Genomic DNA, 11,605 nt, shown 5'->3' on the forward strand with positions numbered 1-11,605 from the left:
CCTCAAAGTGGCACCTCTCCATCGTTAAGCCCCCTCAACAAACATCGGCTCGTGGCCATAAATTGCCACCATTTCAGCTGCTACTTGAAGCCAATCATTTGCCGCCCGATCACAGTTTACTGTCGTCGACACAAAACCGCCTGCTCGCAGGGAGCTTTTTTCAACCGTAATCTAAATAGCACTTCAACGGCCGTCGGCACGCTGCCACACGCGAAACATTTAATTGGCGCGCTTTAATTTTATGATTTGTTGTGCTGTTTCCCACACAAACGCACAATGCGTAATTAACAGCTAGCACACTCGAACCCGAGGGGGGTACACCCAAGCCGGAAAACCGTTTTTTTCTACGCCAACAAAACAAAACGACAGGTCAGTTTCCGTTTCAAATCCGGAAAAAAGGCGCAAACAGACGGCGGTCACTGCAACAGTTATATCCTTTTTATTTGCTATATCCAACGCTTCAACGGGCCATTAGACTGGCGGCAACACACAAACACAAATCTCCACCACTACTATACCACAAGCAGCAACAATAGTACGTTCTGTGTTCTAGCAGCACGGAAGGTTCAAAGGGCGCAACATAGTCCGTCGGAAGCTCGATGCTGACTGACTTTACTACTCCGAACCGGCGCGGGCGGGACGAATCATCTGCTTCCACCCATCGCCTTCCACCTCACTTAGAACGCTGTGCACACACAGTCTATCACAGGTTCCGTGGGACCCCTGTCCGTGCCTAACTGCCTTGTAGACCGGACCAGCTGTTTTGCGTTGTTTCTTCCCGGATGTGCTAGACTTCATCGTCCCACCGACCGACGACGGAGAGCTGCCACACGTTGTTGCCACTGGAAGCACTGAGAGTGAGTTACTCTCTTGTCCATTATTGTCTCGCGCTTATCGGAAAGCTCGGTGCGGGAAAATCAGATGTTCGATCCGGGTAGGAAACTGTTCTAGTTTCCTCAGTGCGCGCTAAATGGTGAATAAATTCACTCCACCCTGGAAGGGGTTTAACGCATTCAACAGTTGGCTCGAACCCGGCAGTGAACTTATCTTGCTAGGTCAGTGGCGGAGGCACAATTCGTTAGTTATTGCTCGGTGCTTGCATTCCGAGAATAGTTGGTTAACAAGTCATACGACTTTTTAGCAGTGAGGGTAATTATTTTTATTTAAATTGTAACTTATAAATAGTCACTAATTGGTTATATTCTGTGACCAGTTTTAGGTAGTGTTAATATCATCGTTAACAGAAAATGTTAATTGATAATGTTAGGATTTTCTTTCGTAATAATGATGAATTAATTATTTTATTTGTAAAGGATTACAATTCCAATTTTCCTGTCCAATGAAAAGTAAAGACGGATTTCGGGCCAATCCGAGTAGAGGTTGGTATAGCCCACTTTCTGTGTATAAAGACTTAAGGAGTTCATGTAAATAAGGAACTTTGCATACTTAGTTTTTCCAAAATTGGTCCAGAACAACTTTTGGAAAGGGATAAATTTTTAACGTAGAACTACGTCTTACTACAGGGTTTCGATCCAAAATTCAGTTCCAGGCCAGCGTCATGAAAAAATGAAAGATTTTGACTATCAACAGCTCTTCCAATTCAGAACGGATTTTGTGCGATAACTTTCATTCACAGGCACAGACGACTATTACATACACCAAGCATACGGCTGCTATTGTTGCTTCAAAAAAAAAAGAAGAATAAACTTACGACACTTGCGTAACCCCGCTTTTCTGACGTGAAAAGGCTACTGAAATGCTATATAAACAAAAGTCGAGCCGTTGTCGTCGTTCATTCCCTGTTCGAGTGTCGAGTTGTTCAGGTCAACTTTCGATCTGAGCTTGGACCCCACCAGTGGTGATCCGGCTTGGATATCGTCGTGTGGAAAATTATTGTATAAGCTGTTTTTCGTTTACTGCTTGACTCGACTGTCCTACTAGACTGCTCTAATCGACTGCTTGATTCAACTGCTCGACTCAACTGCTCGACTCAACTGCTTGCCCCGACTGCTTGACATGATTGCTCGACTGAACTGCTCGACCCGAACCGCTCGAATTGACTGCTCGAAAAACCTGCTCAACTCGACTGCACGACTTAACTGCTCGATTCAAGCAAGTCGAAACGACTGCTTGATTTTAGTGCTGAAACGACTGAAATGCTCGATTGGACTGCTCGACTCGATTTAAGCTGTTTTAGTTTACATGGGTCACTGCAGGTGAATAAAGTGCTGTTCACAAATCCCGCATAACGCAGTTCTACGCCAACTGGTCGTGTCTGGAAGACAAACGTTCATCATCATCTTCATCATCAAAAAATATAACTCGAAAATTATAAGGCCTACAAAAAATGGGTGACTTTTAGAAAATATCCTAAATTTTCAAATAAAAATAATAAAACCCCCGCCACAAATAGAAATATCTTCAATCGGTAAAAGTGACTGTTTTGTTATGGGCCGATGTAGAAGCATACTAACCACCAACCTTACTATCAACGACCCGAACAAGGCCATCGTTTCCTGAAAAGACCTTCAAAACCTCGGAATTAGAACTATCACTCGCAAGTTTTATAACAACGCGAACCAAATTCGTAAGAGTTTGAAACACGACTTGTGCAGAGACGAGGCAGGGAATCTACTCACAAACTTCGATTCTTCGATGAACACCTCAATGGCGAAGTTGCAGTAGGAGATGGAACGGAAGTTAACCTAGGAGTGCCCATTGAAGATAGTAATACCATAGCCCATCATCCCTAAGAAGCCAAATAAGAAATCGGGCTGCCGAAGCCCAACAAAGCATAAAGCTGACAAACGCCACCTAGAAAGGACTCTTCCAGATCCTGTTACGCCGGCTGTTCCCGATTGCACAGAGTTTCGTAAGGAATTACCAGGCAGGCTTAATGAGGGGGGTCGCGAAACACCGAACTAGATTTTTACCTTTTGACAGATCATGCAGAAATGTCAGGAGTGCAACGTGCCCACGCATCACATCTTTATTGATTTCAAAGCAGCATACGATACACTCGATCAAGACCAGCTATGGCACATAATGCACGAACATGCTTTTCCGGATGAACTGACGCGACGCGACTGATCAGAGCTACATTAGATCGAATGATGTATTTCGTGCGTATCTCTGTCACACTCTCGAGCCACTGCGAGACGCGGTAAGGGTTGAGACAATGTGACGACTTGCTATCCATGCATGCTGCTCAACATCGCTCTTGAGATGTTGATCCAACGAGCATCGAAACGAGAGGCACGATTTTCGCCAAGGGTAGTTTACTCCTAGGCTTTGCAGATAACTTTGGTATCGGTAAATTTGCAATGGTGGAGGCAATCCACGCCAATGCGTCGAGGACCAAACACATTAAAAGGAAGAGGCTCGCAGGAAACAAACGCGTGCCTCCCACGGACAGTAACCGTTGACGGTGACTAACTAGAAGGCTCGTGTATTTGGGATCGCTGGTGGCCGCGGACAACAAAACTAATAAAAAGATCCAGCGGCGCATTCAAGCGCAAAATCGGGCCTACTTTTCCCTTTTCAAAACACTACGCCGCCGTACGAAGCTGACGGTGTCCAAAGCCTTTATCAGATCAGTAGTTCATTAGCCGTAGCACTGCTCACGGAGGACATACGCGCTCTTTTCGTGTTTGAGCGGAAGGTACTGCTACAGGTACAAACTGAAACCGAAGAGTGGCGGAGATGTATGAATCACGAGCTACGGCTACGGTGCAGTAGGGTACGGTGGACCGGACACGTCGTAAGGATGCCGGACGACAGTGCGACGAATGGAGACGTTGAATGGAGACGACTACTCGAAACAGAACGAGCCATCCCTGCTCTAGGCTGCTGACGACGCAACCATCATTATCTTTCTCAACTTCCAGTTCCAGTTTATCTTCGAGTAAAACAATTATCCCTTGGCTGCTAGCTAACCCATTAATCTCGAGTCGAAGAGTTCCAAAAGTTTTCTCTCATTTGTTGTAAGTGTTGTCATCGCGAAAGAAGAAAAAACGAGAATGGTTTCGTATGAAGGTTCGGGAATGGATCTGGGGAACCAGTATTTCACTGCAAAGCATAAGTTTGATGTTCCAGAGATCATGCGAAACCAGAATATGTCGAAGTTTGCCAAGAAATTTTTGATTTGGCGGGCAATTTGGTTATGTAACGGGTGGCAACTAAAATTTTGGAATTTTTTCGCGGCCTTTATGCTCAACAACAAACGAGCTCAGAGAGAAGTATGAGTATGTATGTGTTAGCTCTCTCTGTCCTCTTTTTGTTAATATTTTTTGTATTGTTCATGCTTGCCCAGTTTTGTTTAAAATGGCGTCGAAACAAGAAGCGTTTCGGGAGCGCGTTTACATTTTTACGAACTGCCACAGAAATCTCGGCAAAAAGTATACGGTACAACAATTGAAAATCAAATATGTTGCGGCTTCGACTGCTTACCATATCCTCAGATGCGCAACAACTATTCGCAAGCAAGGTATTGGAAGACCAGCCAAAATTATGGACGCAGAAGGACATCGTTCTCTTTCTCGTTTCTTCAACAACAAGCTCTCTGTTTTGGCTATCAATTAAGATGCACTAGACGAATGTATGAAGAAAATTTTAATCATGTTTCTACAAAAATATCATGCAGATAGACAATAGGCCGTATGAATAAAAGAGTTAGAGCAAATGCTCCCATACGATTTAAACGGAAAAAGCAAAGTAAACTGTCTTATTCATACGGCCTAATACGTGTTTTGGCCGGATAGAGCATCATCACATTACGCCAAAAAAGCACAATCGCTCTTGAATTCGATCCCATTTTTACCCAAAAACCACTACCCGAAAAATCTGTCTCAGTGCTCCCAATCGAAGATTTCTTCGGGATTTTGAGTTGTACAAAAATAACTGGAGAGCCACGAATTGCAAACAGTTGATTGGTAGAACCAAGAGATGCATTCGCCAAGTTAACAGACGGCCGTACAACACTCCATTTTCGACGTCGAACGAAAGCTTTGCCGAACAGCCGATTACGGACCGTTTTCAAATGTACACTAATTTTTTTTCAACAATGGATAATGTATCTTTGATTTCGGTAAATCAGATCTTCTTCATGTATCTTTGTCTTTTTTTGAGAGCTTGAGAAGAGAGTTCCAAAATTTTAGTTGCCACCCGTTATCATCGGAATACAAAAACAATCGAGGGAAATCAATGTGGTTTTAATTTGAGATATTAATGTAGAGAACTCTCCAAAAGTCATAGGGGCTGATTTAAGAATTCGTTTCCAATCAAATTTCATGCTTTCAACAGCGGCTTCCCACAAGCCGCCGAGTTCAGGCGCCTCAGGAGGAATAAAAGATCTTTTTTTCTTTTGTGCTATGGATGGCTATGGAGGTATATATGCTATTGCACAAAAAAAACAATAGAATTCAGTCGCCTCTCGCCAATGAGGAAATAACTCGGTATGACTCCATCCAAATCCCTTCATTTCGGAGGGGTCTGGGAGTCTGCCGTGAAGATTGCCAAGAAACATCTCCACAGACAGCTTGGAAATTCACGCTTATCTTTCGAGGAAATGTCAACTCTCTTAACCAGGTCCCCTATGCACTCAATTCCAGTACCAGATGTAAGAAGTATGCATTCCTGCCGGTAGACTTGAGCATCACCAAGGGCTACAAGCGTTACACCAAAAGTTCTGGCATCGGTGGCGCATAGAGTATCTTCTGGAGCTTCAACGAGAAGGCAGTGCACTTCCAGCCAATCATCACTTAAAAGTCGAGTAAATGATAATCATATTGGACGAGCTTCAGGCTCTGTTAAAGTGGCCGCTAGTCCGTATTATTACTTTGCATTCCGGACTAGACCAGCTGATGCGTGTAGTTACGCTACGCACCGCCAAGGGAATAATTATGAGGCCTGTCGTCAAAATTTGTGTTCCTCCAGTCGATCCACACGAATCAGCCGATATCAATCCCGAGTTTGGAAGCAACCACAAGTGTCAGCTCTCCGCTAGTATGAGCTGTAAAATGCTTTATGTTATGCGAAAATTGGGAACCTTCATCTTTGCTTAGTTGAACCAATGATCGGATAACAAGAAACAATGCAGGGGCTGTTCCGTAGGTTACAGTTTGCAGTTCTAATATTCGGAGTCTTTCCTTTAGATTTGAACGCCAAAATAAACGTTGGACTGAGGTTTGATCTGGATTTACTAAAACTTATTTGTACATTTACTTCTTATCAGCAGTAAGTACAAAAGGAAAGGGTCAAAAATGTAACAAAACGGTTTGCAAACCGTTTTGCACAGTGGATTCGATTTGTAGGCTATCGTTCAAGGATTTAATAGAAGGAGGTGGCTTAGCCGATGCACCGAATATTCCTCTAAGATTTGTGCTCGAGCTAGTCGGTCGTAGGACGGCATGATGAAAGGGGCAATATTTTAACTTGCCAGGGGGAGCATCCGTTTGATGGATTTCTCGGCATCGATCAAGAGACTCATATTCTTCGATAAATTTAGAGTATTGGAGGCTCAACCCAGAATTTTGAGACCGGCGTCGTCACACAAGAAACGGCGAAATGCTGATGACCGATTGTCGTCTAATTGGCTTATATTATCGCGGAAGGGGAGATCAACTACATGACGGCCGGTAACATCTCTTCGGCGAGTTGCTAAAAAAAAATTTTACACATTCTTGGTCTTCAGGATTAGGAGGAAGTGAGTCTTCTACGTCTTCGATATTCCAAAACTATTGGATCATTTCGTTCAGCGACCCAGTGTAACTGCGGTTGCCTGATTTTCGTTTGTAATAGGTTCAAATTTATCACGTATTCCACCGGAAACAACCTAACCCAACTCGGTTACTCGTAGCTTGGACAAATCTTCATAAATTTTTAAGTGACCACGCTTCACGATTGAAAAGAAATGATCAAGACGACCAATTAATAAATCTATTATAAATAGATATAATAGATTATAATAGGGAGTATGAAACTAGGGATTTTACCGACACATACACATCGATAAAATCGGTCAAGAAGAAGGGGTGGTTGTCCATTTGTTCAAAACGATTTACGTTCAGGACATCATCTTCGTCTAGGTTAACTAGAAACAACTAATCGACTTGGCTTGGTTACTTTTTTCTAAGATCGAAGTAAACAAAATAGCATATGTATAAAATCGTCGCCTGGGGCAAGGGAAGTAAGAAGTATGCTTGCATGTGATTGGCTGAAAAATGAAAATGGAAATATTTGATCAATTTTGACTATTTTGCAATTGCGTAACGGTGATAATCTTGTCTAAACAAAACATCTTACCAACAATCACTCTCCCACTAGAGGGAAAGTGTTTGGGACTGGAAGCACCCAATCGAGAAAATTCATTGCGAATTTTCACTGAAGAAAGTTGTTCAACGATCATGGCAGAGTTAAATAATTTTCGCGATATTCCAGATTTCGAGCTCTTTAAAGTTCAAAAATCTAGAGAAATTTTAGAAGGAGGATGTATTTTAGGATTTAAGGAAAACAGGCCGTGCAGCCTCTAAATATCTATGAATCTGTCAATTTTATGCTTAATCATTTAGTGTCAACAACCGACTGCCGTGGATTTGCGTTTGCAATCGAAACGAATTGAAGTTTTTACTATCAATTCAGGTGAACACTTTAGGCAAAATCATTACAATATCTTTTATGATAACTACTCGGACGACAAGTCTAAGTTATATGTGCATTAAGTTAACTTTTGCGAGTGCTTTGATGAGCGGAACAGTCGAAAATGAAGTGAAAATCGCCGGCGAAAATATAGAGGTGAATTTTAATTGTGAACAAATCTCAATATTTAGTCAAATTTACGACCCAATCAGTAATACAACCTATAGAATGTGATTTTTAATGCTTTGAGTTGCAAAATCTTCAAATGAAGAATCAGCTTCAATCAACCGTTCAATTCAATCCGTTCGAAGTAAAGAATATTGGTGCATGAGTTGACTTCGTGCCCTACTTTTAGACGCAGACGAAATATCAAATGTGGATTGGTAAGTAGCAAGGATTACTTTGTATGAACCAATAACCAATGTGGAGCTCGTCAGCTTTCAAAAGTAATTGCTATTGAGGTCGGCTTGTCCCATTTTTTCGAGTGCTGAAATTGTCTAATGTTGTTCCTCAGCACAACTCCAGCCATCGTCAGTATTGTAACGCTTTACGCAACTTCATCATGATAATCTAATAAACAGAGAACGAAAGTAACGAAGAACTTTATTACCTGTTGTCCAACAGAATACCTTTTGTGTTTTTTTTTGCATTATCTGTTGGTTCGCAGATACTTGGGTGTTAAAGGTTTCCTCCCTTCTCATCTCACCTGCACGTCATCTACAGGCATGTCAACAACTGGAAATAGCATTCCAAAAAGGGGAGAAACAGTGTTCATGTGTTTTACCTTCCCAGAGGTTTGTCATAATGATTGAACGAAATCAATAAAACTTTTTTTCCTCGTAATCAAGCTAGCCTTTATCTTGTCCGAGCGAAAACAAAACACGTAAATACACACAACTTCTACGAACTAATGCTCTTATCTTTAAGAAATAACAAATTTAACACGAAACGGAACCCAATCGTCTCCGTCAAAATTTACTCAAACGATGCTTGTACTTGATCTCATTAATATCGTTCCGAAAATGCACTTCGTCTCGTTCTTGCGGTCGATAGAGGTTCACACTGGAGGTTGGAGGAAACTTGTGTGAAATCGAGCCAGTGTCCCATTCGCAGTCAGGCTGCTGCTGCTGGTGCTGCTGCTGCAGACGATTTTTGAGCTGCTGCTGTAGCTTACGGTGAATGGTTTGATCCAGAGGTCTCGGATGGTTGTAGGTGTTGTTGACCCGCTGCTGGTTAGTGTTTTTAACTGGAAACTGTTGCTTTATTGTGCGATCGATTTGCTTTCCACTACAGTACAGATAGGCTCCGCAGGCGGTCGTTAGAATGCACAGGGTTAGAAAGACTCCCGTTAGAGCGATCCAAGCAACATCGGATCGAGTTCGAACTAATGGCTGGGGCGTTGGCATCGTGATGGGGAGAATCGACTGAGTTTCTTCTAGGTCTTCCGTGGAAGAAGCGGCAGTTGGAGTACTTTTTGTAGAAGTAGGAATGTTGGTTGAGCCTGTTGTTGTAGGAGTAGTGGTTGTTGATGGAGTAGACGAAATTGTGGTTGAGGTTGTTGAAGCGATTGAACTACTGCTTGTAATCGGAAAAAAAGTTATGGTACTCGTTGTTGAAGTTGTGGGTGTAACTGTTGTTGTTGTTGTTGTTGTTGTTGTTGTTGTAGTTGTTGTTGATGCTGTTGATCTTATCGTCGTCGTCGGTACCGTTGAAGGAGACGTGTAGTCCTCGTTCAACTCCTTACAAAACTGTTCCTCAACTTGAGAGTTGAATACCGTCACGTACTCCATGGCCACATCGGCATCACTGCTCATGTCGACTTCGATTTGTAATTTTGCTTCACGAATTTCTCGTTCAACTTTTCCGACGAATAAAGCCCAGTCATCGGTAGCGTTCGACAATGTCAACTGTTGAACTACCGCTGGTTGGCCAGCTTCAATTAACTTCGTGTCCAAAATTCTCAACGTAAGCATCGACGAAGTGCGAAATCTTAACTGATAGATAAGACGAATCTCTGTGAATTCATGCATGTAAAAGCTCTCAACACTTTCGCAACAGCTCACTCCGGTTACTACACTACCCAAATAGTATTGCACATTCTCACGGTACGGTTTGAACACTGCTGTATTGACGTAAGGAAGTACTTTGAACTGCTGTTTGGTAACAGATCCGGAACATTCGTGCATTTTTCTCAGCGTAGAAGCTTCGTTAAAATCAATTCTTTCGCAAATCGCATCCAAACCGAAACTTTTCAACGATTGCTCTGCTACAACCAGCAGCAGCAATGTCACTCGGAATATCCTCAGCATAATTTGCTTCCGTTACCGGACGTATTTGATCGTAAACTGCCTCGGCAGTGCATTTCGGTTTCACGCAAACACTAAAGTATGCTTCTGCTGTTATCTGCTTTCGCCTATTTCAGAGATTATATCTTTCCGATAGGCGATACAACATGCTACGAGTGAAGTCAAACCAGCGCGCGCAAAGCGTGGTCCAGCTTGTGCGGGAAAAGATAAACGACCTTACCGATTGCCGATAAATATGTGTCAGAAAGTCAAATTCAATGACAATCAAGTGGTCATAGGAGTAATGGATTGAGTACAACGTATCGTTTGTCACCCATCCACCGGACATGAGGTTGGATTTGATATATAAAATAACTTTCTTCTATCCAGCTAGTGATATGGTCTGGTTGTCTTTGCACCAAAAATAGATTATTTTCCATATAATCACCCTTGGTACAATGAAAACAAAAATGAAAACTAAAATAATTAAGATTTAGTGCTTATTTCCGTCGTAGTAGGTAAAGACACCTACCGATTCTGGCACTCTAATTTCACTAAAAGCGATTATTATAAGCACTTTATTGAACGTACGTCACTGACTTTATTATTTGAAGTCGTCATACCTTTTAACGTGTTTACATACGTACCGTTTTACGCATTCTGTAATTCTCTTCGACCTAATAATATTCAAATTTGATATCTCTATACAAAATCTATGGAAAGGTCCATAGTATGATTGTGAGGAACGTGGCAAAGATGCTGATACCTGATACGATAGTACAGTGGACCCCCGTTCGTTTGAACGATTCCTCATGCAAACTAACGGGGTTAGTTTTTAATTTGAACAACTGGTAGCCCTAAATATGCTGGAACTTGTGTAAACTGGCTGCCCTACTCTTTGTTATTGTTTGGTGGTTTGATTCAGTTGGCAATTGCAAGCAGCGAATATTTCATTCTCCGATCGGATTTCTACCATAATCGTTGGGAAAAAGCAATGTGAAACAGATTAAGCACGTAGATCAGCACAAAAGAATCATGTTTATGTGCATTGTCTGCATAAGCAAATGATGTCATATTGAGAATGACGTTTGAACCATTTTTAATTTGCACGTCGTGCAAACCAACGGGGTTCAAATTAAAAAGTGTTCAGATTAAAAACGGTCAAACGAACGGGGGTCCACGGTATTAACATTAAAAGGAGGGCTATACCTATATACTCTTAATATACCTACCTATAAGTGTCTTTTTACACGGTTTTTCTATGATTTTTGGAATAACGCGGTTGTTTATAACAATTTTTAGTTCAACGTGATGGTTATTAACATTATTTTTCGAAGTAACACGTTTTTTTAAATCGTGTATGGGCTATATCTTACGTTAGACTTTCTAGAAAGCTGTGGTCTTTGGGAAGGTGGTACAAGTGATCTTCACCTGCCATATAGTAGGGAAAATAACTCAGACATTCTTCAACAGGTGGAGTTAGAGTATATGCAGCTCTTTTTGTGTACGCTATGTCTCATCATTTATATAACCTAAGAATATTATTTTGTTCGGACGCTACGACCAGAAAGTATACGCTACCGTACAAAGCTGACGATGTACAAAACCCTTATTAAACCGGTAGCTCTTTATGGACTTGAAGCCATGACACTGCTCACAGAGGATATACGCGTCCTTGCCGTGTT

The sequence above is a fragment of the Sabethes cyaneus genome, chromosome 1 (assembly GCF_943734655.1).
Source record: "Sabethes cyaneus chromosome 1, idSabCyanKW18_F2, whole genome shotgun sequence".
Taxonomy (NCBI): domain Eukaryota; kingdom Metazoa; phylum Arthropoda; class Insecta; order Diptera; family Culicidae; genus Sabethes; species Sabethes cyaneus.